A 9981-nucleotide genomic window follows, 5' to 3' on the forward strand; every position below is an offset into this window, starting at 1 on the left:
GCCTTTTCTTCAAGGAGCAGCCTGGTTGCACGTACTCTAAGATAGCTTTGTTTTTTCTTTTGGTAACCCATGTACTCTTCTCCAGTTGTTGTTGTTGTTGTTATGTGCCATCAAGTCACCTGTGACTCATAGCAACCCTGTGTCCACCTGCCCTGAAGCCTGCCCTGTGCTGAGCCAGTCTCACTGACTCCAGTACACCTCCCCCCATTACCCTAGTTGTTGTAGCAATTTGTTTCATCCGGAGTCTTCCCTTTTTGTGCTGTCCGTCTACCCTTCCAAGCTTGATGTCCTTCTCCAAGAATCAGTCTCTCCTGGCCACATGCACAAAGTACGTGAGATGGAGCTTCCAAATCCTTGCCTCCAAGGAGAAACTGGGCTTCACCTTCTCCAGGACAGACCTGTTTGTTCTCTTGTCAGTCCATAGTTTGTTCAAGACTCTTCTCCAGCACCACAACTCAAAGGCATGAATTCTCCACTGTCATCCCAAGTCATTGTATAGCTCTCTAATGCATAGTAAGTAATAGTAAAGACTATGGCCTGGATCAGGTGCACTTTAGTTTCTAGCCTGACATCATAGTTTCTCAGTACTCTGGAAAGGTCCCTGACAGCAATAGCAATATCTAATCTTCTCCGGTTTTCCTTACTCATTGTTCCATTTTCAAGTGCATCAGACGCAATTGATATGGCTTTGTTCAGATGTCCCCTAATCTTTGAACTAACAACATTGCTCTTTAAAACTTGGGAGAGGTCCTTAACAGATTTTCCAAGTGCAACCTATCTTTTTTTTTCTATAATTATATTTTATTAATTTTCATAAACATTTACAGAGATTTTGGGCTTCCACTCATTCATTGTTGCACTATTCTCGCTACCCTCCTCCCAGTTTGTTCTTGTCCAAATGCCACAGTGCTTGTCAAAGCCAGTTCTGATTAATCTTCTTTGTCAGTGTATCCTTTGCCATTCCCTATCACTCCTCCCTGAGAGAGACTTCACCCTGAGTCATAAGGAAAAGGGGACGGCATATTCTCTTAGCTACTTCCTGCTGAAAAGGGACGCTGTGGGTTTTAGGGTGAAGATCTTCTCTCACTACTCTAAAGGGCCCCTTTGGCAGTAGGAAACACATAGACTATTATGGAGACTGATTTTGGAATTCAGATGCACTCTTATTGATTGTGCTTGGCTGTACATGTACATATCCTTGAAGATGTATCATGGGGGTGTTGCAACCTAGAAGACACAAATTTGACTAACAAGTTATAAGTACATGAGTCCAAAAATTATGGAAAAGTAAAAGAAAAGATTCTTTCATTGTTTTACAAACCCTCCCCCAGGTCCCCTCCTGCATGCAGCCCTCGCTCTAGTCTCCTGTGATGACAGAAATACCCAGTTACATCTCTCTTTTAAACGGTTCTCTCCCTCCTCTGTTTCAGTGCAGTATACATTATTGAACCCATCTTACTCAGTCTCTCCCCAACCCCAAGGACAGTCCCATTCTACAACAGTGGCATCATGTAATATTTGTCCTTTTGTGACTGGGATATTTCACTCAGCATAATGTTCTCCAGAGTCAACCATTTTGAATAATATTGCATGAGTTCCTTGTTTTTTAATGCAGCATAGTATTCCATTGTGCGAATATACCACAGCTTCTCTATCCATTCGTTTGTTGATGGGCACTTAGGTTGTTTCCAACTCCTGGCTATTGTGAACAAAGCTGCAATAAACATGGGTGTGCATACTATCTTTTGATTTCTTGACTTTACTACCAGTGTATTGATTGTTGATCTAAATAAAATGAAACTGATAACCTCAATCTTTTCTCCATCAATCATGATGTTGCTTATTTGGTCCAGCGGTGAAAATTTTTGTTTTCTTGATGTTGAAACATAATCCATATTGGAAGCCATCGTCCTTGATCTTCTGCAGCAAGTGTTTGAAGTCCTCTTCACTTTCTGCAAGGTTGTGTCATCTGCACAAATGAAGACCATAAATACCAACCCATGGCTCTGAGAAGAGTCTGAATGGTGGTGACCCTCCCAGGGTTTCTGAGGCTGCAGATATTTGACAGAAGACTTCCTGATTTTCTCCCTCAGAGAAGCTGGTGGAGTTGAACTACTGACCTTGTGGTTAACATGTACCCCACTGCGCCACAAGGGCCTCTTAACAGGAATTCCACTCCTAGATGTACACTCGACAGAACAGAATTGAAGGCACCAAGGAAACAAGTGTGTGTGCACCAATGTTCAGTTCAACACTCTTCACAATAAGCTAAAAATAGGAGCGACCCAAAAGTCCCTCAACAAAGGACGAATAAGTACAGTCGGTCACAGCCATGTTGTGACTGTTGTTCAGCCACCTGTTGTTGACAGGTGCCATGCAATCAGCTCCCCGCGGCCCACCGGCCCGGTGCTGCCTCCCCCATGGTCTCTGCTGTGTGTGAACCCACTGTCCCAGCCACCAGGCCAGCCTGTCCTTTGGGGGGCCTCCTCTTTTTTGTGGCTCTCCTACTTTACCTGCATGACGTCCCTGTTCCTGAGCTGGAGATTAATCCTGACACACCCTACGGCATGAATAAACCTTGAAAACATGTTGCCGAGAGAAATGAGTCAGCTACAAAAGGGCAAACACTGTGCGATTGAACTTAAATGAAAGGTAAGTGTGTGGAAACCAGAGATGGCTGGTGATCACCAGGGATGGGCAGCGTCGAGGGGCCTCATTGTTTAGGGGGACACTGAGCTTCTGATAAGGGTCACAGGGAAAGTTGGATGCAAATAAGGGTGAAGGTTGAACAGCATGATGGACGTTAATTAATGTCACTGACCTTTCCACGTGAAAAATGCTGAAAATACAAATGTTCTGTTACATAAGCATCTACTATGATTTTAAAAGTAAACACAAAAGAGTGTAAACAGTGAAGCTGAAAAGACTGTCTGCATTTCACTGGACTTTGAGAGGAAATTGTAGCTCCTTATCGCATAGGAGCAAATAGGCCCCCACTAATCCTCACAACTATGTCAGTCACTTCCTTGCTGTTGTTGTTGTTATGTGCCATCGAGTCGCTTGCAACTCATAGCGACCCTATGCACAACAGCCTTAAACTCTGCTCTGTCCTGTGCCAATCGCACTGTCTCCGACACTCCCATCCCGATTATCCCAGTCACTGACTCAGTCACTTCCTTAGAAATAAACAATCGCAGACCTACAGCGCTCAGAATCTTCCTATCCCCTCTACAGTGAAATATTCACCTTGGCCTCGTGAAAGAATCTGAAGTAATTAAAATACAACTGTAGAACAACAGTAGGGCCTGTGGGGTTCTCATCTGTCAGCTGAGAGGAGAGACAGAAGGAAAGAGAGCTTCACCCTGGGACACAGTGACGGTGAGAGCTGAGCTTTAGCCCAGGACACAGTGACAGTGGGATTGAACTTCACCCTGGGACACAGTGACGGAGAGAGCTGAGCTTTAGCCCAGCTTCCCCACAGCCCCAGGGGGCACTTCCGTGGACACAAATGTGCCACTGGCATGTTGGGTTTATTTTACCTTTTCTATAAATTATACCAAAATGCACACTTAAGAATGTAGAAATTATTGAACAGTATCATTAATATCATCACATGCAAGTAAAATACTGTTGAAAATAATTTAAAAAAATGGCTAGAACAGTACATAGATAGGAAACTACCAGAAGTTCAAGCTGCATTTAGAAGAGGCCGTGGCACCAGGGATAACGTTGCTAATGTCAGCTGGATCCTGGCTGAAAGTAAGGAATACCAGAAGAATGTCTATTTGTGCTTTATTGACTTTGCAAAGGAATTTGTCTGTGTGGCTCATGACAAGTTTGGCTGACATTGAGAAGAATGGGAATCCCAGAGCACGTAATACCTACCAGGACCAGGAGGCTGTTGTGCGGATAGAGCGGGGGAACACTGCATGGTTTAAAATTAAGGGAGTGTGTCAGGCTTGTATTCTCTCTTCACACCTATTCGGTCTGTGTGCTGAGAAAATGATTAAAAAACCTGGACTCTCTGAAGAGGAACGTGGCATCAGGATTGGAGGGAGACTCATCAATAACCTGCATTATACAGGTGACACAACTTGCTTGCTGAAAGTGAGAAGGACTTGAAGCACTTGTTGCAGAAGGTTAAGGAATGCAGCCTTCAGTATGGATTGCAACACAACAAAGATTCTTGTCACTGGACTGATAGGCAACATCATGATGTATGGAGAAAAGACTGAAACTGTCAACAGCTTCATCTTACTTGAATCCACAATTAACAGCCTTGGTACCAGCAGCCAGGAAATAAGGAGACATAGTGCACTGGGAAAGTCTGTAGTTAGAGACCTCTCCAAATTATTGAGGAGTGATGATGTCAGTTTGAGGACTAAGGTGCATCTGATTCAGGCCATGGTCTTTCCGATTATTTGCGGTGTATCTGAGAGCTGGACAATGAATAGGGATGACAGAAGAAGAATTGATGACTTTGAGCTGTGGTGTTGGAGAAGAGCACTGAACATCCCATGGACAACAAAGAGAACAATATGTCTTAGAGATGGTGCAGCTGGAGTGCTCTTTGGAGGCAAGAATGATGAGGCTTTGCTTCATATACTTTGGGCGTGGACTTGATGCTGGGAAGGGGGGAGGGTCAGTGAAGGAGAGGAAGACCCTCAACCAGGTGGACTGACACTGTGACTGCTGCAATGGGCTCTTGCGTAGGAAGTGCAAGTACGACACGGGACAGGACGGGGTCCATATCTGTTGTTCACAGGGTCACTATGGGTCATACCCAGCAGCACCTCCAACAGTAACAGCCCATTTCAGCTCTTTCCTTCAGAAAAAGGCATTTGGTACTGGCTGTTCCCTTAGAGATCTTGGTGGGTCACAAGTCTGTCTAAACCATCATGGTCAAATTCCGTGATGACCACAGTGTCTGCTTCAAATACACTTAAGACAATGAAGGTTACAAGGGACTGGGGTGGGGAATTTCCAATGGAAATAAAAATGTTGGCAGAGACACCAGATCCGGGGCCAAGGCCCCTCTGGTCTTTCAGCCCACGGCCTTGTGGCAAAGACCCCGCGCCGGGGGCCCACTGGTCCTTCAACTCACAGCCTCATAGGTTTGTTTTCTGATTATTGTTTCCTGGCATAAACCAAGAAAAGAGCCCAACATGATGAATGCAGACTGACTTTGTAAGGAAACAATGTTAAGAGTAAAGTGCACCACCTAACCTTGGCACACAATCCTGCAAGAAAAGTGGTTTGCTGGGGATTTTCAACATATGTAGTGAGAGGAGGAACAGCGACCGTGGAAGTGGGAAGAATTCTTGTTTCTAAGTCCATCTTACACATGAGACGAATCATACGAACTCAAGGACACACAGCCCTGAGATCACAAGCCACATCTTCATTTGCATTTGTCCGGTTGACTAGGCCTTCACACCACGTCCCGGTGACAGGCGACAGGGAGACAGTGTGTGGGGATGCGGTTAGCATTCTTCAGCCGCCACCGCTGTCCAGCCTGTTCTGTGTCATGAGAATTCCATGCGGCAGAACTGCCGGCACAGGGTGCCCAGGTGTGTCTCCTGAGGGGTGACTGGTGGGTTCAAACCACTAACCTTCTAACTGGCAGCTGAGTACTTAAGCAATGCACTGCCAGGACTCCTTAGCCAACACCTGAAGCAGATGTTTCCAGGCGGCAGGATGGCCAGAGAAGCCCTTTCCTGGCTCAGCTGTCAGGAGGAAGTTGGTTGGAGAATGAGAAAGTCGGAGTGGTCCAGGGTCAAGTTGCCCGTCTCCCTTGGCCACAGCGTGCTCCTGGGGCACCTGCACCCTGCTGTGGCACCCTGAACTTCTTGTCATCAGTCCTCGGGAGCATTCCTGCCCTCCACAGGACCCAGGACAGGGCTGGGAGAAAGCACGCAGCAAAGGCTTAACCAGTGGCTCTGCAGCAGCTGCCTAGGGAACTCAAGGTCTCAGCAAAACTGTGTCAGTGTGTGTGTGTGTGTGTGTGTGTGTGTGTGTGTGTTTGTAGGAGTGTGTCAGTGGTGAGAGGAAGAAGGAGTGTGCCAATGTGTGGGAGAGTTTATGTGTGAATGAGTGTGTGAGAAGGGGTAGGAGTGGGGGTGTCTCCCACCAACACCCTGTAAAACACAAAGGTGAGTGAACATCTGCTGTGGGGGCCCTGTGGGTGACACCCTCCACCCGAGGACATGCTGTTTTTGACTTAGTGACTCAGTGGGGTCTCGCGTGGCTTAGGTCTGGGAGGATGGAGTCTGTCAACAAGTCTCCCTCTGACGTATGAACTGATCAAGCTTCTGGGTAGGGGTGGGGAGTGGATGATGGACTTTTTCAGGACATAAGAGAGCAATTTTCCAGTGGGAGTGTATTGATTATTGATTTTGCCGAAGCCTTTTACAGGAAGAAAAGTGTTTTTCGCCCCCACAGTTCAAGTGAAAATTCTTTAAGATAAATCTTGAGTACATTAGTGGGAGTGTTTATAAAAGAGTTATTGTAAAAGGACTTCCTTTATTAAAAAAAAAAAAAAAAAAAAACAACCAACCCAATATGCCTGCAACACAACCAAAACACAATCCCCATTAGTGCTGGGTGGCTTCTGGCTTGGAGCTCCCATGGAGAAGGCTCCACAGGGGTCCATTGCTGCAAGCCTTTAAAGAAGCAGCCTGCCTCCCCTTTCCCGGAGCAGCTGAGGGGTTCAGGCTGCCTACTTTCTGATTGTGGCTGCTGTTGCTAGGTGTGAGCCTGTGAACAACCTTGCCCCTCCTGCACACCTTGAGGGCCTCTGTTGTGCTCAAGCCCATTGTTACAGCCACCGAGTCCTGGAAGTGCAGCAGTTAAGCACTCAGCTACAGTGAGAAGGTGAGTGTGACCTTCCTCTCTGTCTCTGACCCTGTTTTGCCCAGCATAGGTAGTCTTTATCTGCAACAGCTGATTCCTCCTGGAAGTAAGATGGAGAAGTTTCACCATCCTTGCCTTGAAGGAAAACCCTGGTTGCAGTTCCTGCAAGACAGATTTGTTTGCTTTTTTGGCAGGCCATGGACTAGTCAATATTCTTCCCAAACATCTCAATTCAAAGGCATCAATTCTTCTATCATCCTGGGCATTATCCGACTGTCAAATGCAAAGAAAGCAATTGAAAATCGCATGGCTTGGATCAGATGCCCCTCAGTCTTTAAACTGAAATCCTTGCTCTTTAGAACTTTGGAGAGATTCTTGACAGAAGATTTTCCCAATGCAGCATGTTTTTTATTTATTTTTAAAAAAAACAGCCACTACCAAGAGGGTATTGATTGTGGATCCAAGTGAAATTAAATCATTGACAACTTCAATATTTTCTCCATCTATCATGATGCTGCCTCTTGGTCCAGTGGGGAGTATTTTGCTTTTCTTGATATTGAGGCTTGTTGAACTGTCAATAAGTTGACAGTATGTCAATAAGCCTATCAGTATGTTGCCTACAAGAGATACATTTAATAAACAAAGAGAAAGATAGACTCAAAATCAAAGGCTGGAAATAATTATACCAAGCAAATGGCAACCTCAAAAAAAGCGAGAGTAGCAATAGTAATCTCTGATAAAATAGACTTCAAAATGAAAACAACCATAAAAGACAAGGAAGGGCATTACATACTGATTAAAGGCATAATAGATCAAGAAGACATAACCTTCGCCAACATTTACGCACCAAATGATAGACCTGCAAAATATATAAAACAACAGTCAACAGACTTGAAGAAAGAACTAGATAGCACCACAATGTGTTAGGAGACTTCAACACACCACTGTCACCAAATGATAGGCCAACTCAAAAGAAACTTAGCAAAGATGCAAAAGATCTAACTATACTATCAGCCAACTTGATCTTGTGGATGTATTCAGGATACTGCACCCAACTGAAATTCAATTTACTTTCTTCTCAAGTGCACATGGTACATTCTCCAGAACTGAGCATGTATTTGCACAAAGCAAACCTCAACAAATTAAAAACATTGAAATAATACAAAGTATCTTCACAGACCACAAGGCCACAAGACTAGAAATTAACCACAGGAGGATAAAGCTTACAAAACCACCCATGTGGAAACTAAACTCTCTGCTAGAACACTGATTGGTTTATAAAAGAAATAAAGAATGAAATAAAAAAGTTCCTTGAAGCAAATGAAAATGTATCATATCAAAAGTTCTGGCATACAGCTAAGGCAGTCCTCAGGGGGCAGTTCATAGCAATAGGCACAGACATCAAAAAGGAAGAAAGAAGAAAAATCAATGATCTAACTCAACACCTTCATCAAATAGAAAATGAACAACAATATAATCCTAAAGCTTCTAAAATAAAATAAATTATAAGGACAAGAGCTGAAATCAATGAGATAGAAAACAGAAAAATAATTGAAACCATCAATACAACCAGGAGCTGGTTTTTCTAAAGGTCAATAAAATTGACAAACCACTGGCAAACTTAACAAAAGGGGGGAAAAAGAGAAGACACAGATAACTCAATTAAGAAATGATAGAGGTGATATTACAACAGAACCAGATGAAATTAAACTGTTAATATCAGAATGCTATGAAAGGCTATACTCTGATTTTAAAACCTAGAGGAAATGGACAAATTCCTTGAAACTCACGCCATACTCAGATTGACAAAGGCAAATATAGAACACTTGAACAGACCAATTACAAAAGAAGAAATTGAAAAGGTCATAAAAAGACTTCCCAATAAGAAAAGTCCTGGACCAGATGGCTTCATGGCTGAATTCTACCAAACATTCGGAGAAGATCTATCACCAATTCTACTTAAACTATTTCAAAACATTGAAAAAGAAGAAACACTCTCAGAGTCAATCTATGATGCAAGCATAACCCTAATACTAAAACCAGGCAAAGATATTACCAAGAAAGAAAACTACAGACCAATATTTCTCATGAATATAGAAGAAAAAAATCCTTAACAAAATCCTAACCAATAGAATTCTAAAGCACATTAAAAAAATAATAATTCACCATGACCAAGCGGTATTCATAACAGGTATGCAAGGATGGTTCAACATAAGAAAAACAATCAGTGTAATTCAAACAAAGTATTAACAAAGTAAAGTGTATTAACAAAGTAAATAATAAGAACCATATGCTCTTAGAAGTTGATGCAGAAAAGACATTTGACAAACTCTAACACCCCTTCCTGATAAAGACACTTGGCAAAATTGGAATAGAAGGGAATTTCCTCAATATAGTGAAAAGAATATATACAAAACAGAGAGCCAAAATCACTCTCAATGGAGAAAGACTAAAAGCATTTTCCATGTGAACAGGACCAGACAAGGATGCTCACTGTCACCACTTCTATTCAATATTGTTTACTAGGACAATATGACCCAAAAAAGGATATAAAAGGCACCCAGATTGACAAAGAATTGGTTAAACTATGGCTGTATGCAGATGATATGATAGTATACACAGAAAACCCCAAAGACCCAACAAAAAAACTGTTAGAGTTAGCAGGCCAATTTAGTGGAATGGCAGTATGTAAGATCAATATCCAAAAATGAGTGGGTTTCCTCTACACAAGGAGAACTGAAAGAAGGAAACCAAGAAAGTAATATAATTTAAAATTGTTGTTGTTATATACCGTTGAGTTGCCTGCAACTTATAGTTACCCTGTATACAGCAGCCCTAAACTCTGATCTATCCTGTGCCAATCTTATTGTCTCTGCCACACATGCCTTCATTACTCCAGTCACTAAATCAATCCATCTCATCGATAGTCTTTCTCTCTTGGACTGTCCCTCCACCCTCCCAAGTATGACATTCCTCTCCAAGGACTGATACCACCTTGCAACATGTCCTAAGTATGTCAGATGGAGCTTCAGAATCCTTGCCTCCATGGAGCTGCCTGGTCTCACCCTCTCAAAGACGAACCTGTTTGTTCTCTTAGCAGTCCATGGTATGTTCAACACTTTTCTCCAG

The sequence above is a fragment of the Elephantulus edwardii genome, unplaced genomic scaffold, assembly GCF_000299155.1.
Source record: "Elephantulus edwardii isolate Elephantulus edwardi_28Jun2011 unplaced genomic scaffold, EleEdw1.0 scaffold00024, whole genome shotgun sequence".
Taxonomy (NCBI): Eukaryota; Metazoa; Chordata; class Mammalia; order Macroscelidea; family Macroscelididae; genus Elephantulus; species Elephantulus edwardii.